This window comes from Etheostoma cragini, unplaced genomic scaffold, assembly GCF_013103735.1.
Source record: "Etheostoma cragini isolate CJK2018 unplaced genomic scaffold, CSU_Ecrag_1.0 ScbMSFa_4023, whole genome shotgun sequence".
Classification (NCBI taxonomy): domain Eukaryota; kingdom Metazoa; phylum Chordata; class Actinopteri; order Perciformes; family Percidae; genus Etheostoma; species Etheostoma cragini.
In genome coordinates this window covers 150,255-152,723 of record NW_023268352.1, presented here as the reverse complement: position 1 = coordinate 152,723, position 2,469 = coordinate 150,255, and positions in this window count along the sequence as shown.

Sequence of the window (2,469 nt, the reverse complement as noted above, 5' to 3'; positions counted from 1 at the left end):
TGCTATTGGGAAACCATTTCAGGTGACGACCTCTTGAAACTCATCAAGGTAATGCCAAGAGTGTGCATAGCAGTAATCAGAGCAAATGGTTGCTACTTTAAAGAAATTCAATTAAATTCAATTTTATTTATAGTATCAATTCATAAAAAGAGTTATCTCAAGACACTTTACAGATAGAGTAGGTCTAGACCACACTCCAGAATTTACAAGGACCCAACAGTTCTAGTAGTTTCCTCCAGAGCAAGCAACAGTGCCACAGTGGAGAGGAAAAACTTCCTTTTAGGCAGAATTGTCGGACAGACCCAGACCCAGGCTCCTGGTAGGCGGTGTCTGACGGGCCGGTTGGTGTTAGTGGAAATAACAAAAATATAGTAGTTTGTAGCAGTTCTTTCATGGCATAGCAGGGCACTGTGCGGCATTACAAGGCACAGCAGGACGTAGCAGGACGTAACAGGATGTGGCAGGACGTAGCTGGGCACCGCAGAGTGTAGCAGATGAACATGGCATCGCAGACCGTGTAGCGGGACCATGGCGACAGCTGCTACCATGATTTTGGAGCCTCCCTGATCCAAGGGAACATGCTGGGGAAAAAGAACAGAAGGACTCCAGGGAATTACTCCCCAGAGCTAGGTTAGTACAAGAAACTACAATACAAGACATGTTTTCAGTTATTTCACAATTTTTGATTAAGTACATATTTCCATATGTGTTCATTCATAGTTTTGATGCCTTCAGTGATAATCCTAAATGTAAATAGTCATTAAATTAAGAAATTGCATTGAATGAGAAGATGTGTCCAAACACAAAATCTCCACAGCTGGAAAGATCTTTAGACCCTCTAGACACTGGATAAATCACCAAAATGTGTACCCTTGCCTTTTTAAACTGGCTAAACATAAACTTCTCTAAATATGGAGATGTTTTGAGCAAAAATGAAGCAGGCTCAGTCCAAAAAGTGTGGAAAGAATATCGTTCCTTAAGAAAAATTGTTGAGCGTTCCCTATGCCACATACCCCCTGGCCATAGTTACACAAGCACACTCAACTTGAGCCATATTTTCAGGCACATCCTCTGTTTAATCTTTATTTTAAAAAGAATGATATCCCATTGTTAGTGTATGTGTGTGTGACTAGTCTAAAGCCTCCTGTCCACTACCTTGCCGGGATGATTTAGATGCAGCCTTGGCACTTCACCAGACAAGGTCGCTGTTGCTGAAGCTTTTAGTTATAAACCTATTTTCATAACAATTCTTCTAAGTGGTTCAGCGCTTCACCAAAGCTTCATTGGCCCATCACTACCTGTAGCCATACTTGTAACTTTAGTACTACTATAATTTGTAAGTAATGCAACAATGCCAAATACCTTGTCAAATCAATTCTGATTTACCCACAGCCCGAATTACATGGTAAAATCTCAATGAAGAACATATTGATGAGGTTTCAGAAATTATTACATTTCTGCATTTTATATTTCAAACACTAATGACAATTTGTCTACATTATTTATTTATATATGTTTTTATTTTCAGTATTGTAGGTGGCTCAGAAACTGGTCTTGCTCGTGAGGGGGCTATTGGCTAGCCGCCCCTGGTCTCCCTCTTGATTGAAAAATTGAAGAACAGCATCAAAGGGCTTGCAATAATTTAATGTCACTCACAGAGGAGGAGAGGTCACGTGACCTGACAAAAATGGCAGCTGCAAAAAATAAATACTTTTTTCCCCCTAGATAGGGTCTTGGACTAGACATTTCCATCTTAATGTTGATAATGTCAACTTCTCATACAACGAAGTATTGCAAAATCTTTGCCCAATCTTCTAAATTGACATCCCACAATGCAGCCTCAGCACCTGAACGTGTGCACACTAGCAACATGGCCGATGTAGCAGAGGTGCTTACAGAGCTAAAGTTGCTCCATTCGGACTTAGGAATAAAGTGGACGCCAATGATAAAGACGTGACCAATGCAGAAAGTACAGGCGGAATCGGCTTCAACTGTAAAACAACTGACATACCTAGAGAAAAGGACTGACAACCTGGAGAACCAAAGCAGGAGTAAGAACCTACGTATGGAAAGGCTCAGAGGGTAAACAAACCATGCTGCATTTTATCCGGGGAATGTTACCAAAGTGGCTGTGGCTTTTCAAGGACAAATTCAATTCAATTCAATTTTATTTATAGTATCAATTCATAACAAGAGTTATCTCAAGACACTATACAGATAGACCACACTCCAGAATTTACAAGGACCCAACAGTTCCAGTAGTTTCCTCCAGAGCAAGCAACAGTGCGACCAGACCCCGGGCATTCAGAGCATGGGCCTGGAGAGCAACAGAACCTGGACCACGGGTCCAAGCATGGGCATGGAGAGCAACAGAACCTGGACCACGGGTCAGACCATGGGCCTGGAGAGCAACAGAACCTGGACCACGGGTCAGAGCATGGGCCTGGAGAGCAACAGAACCTGGACCAC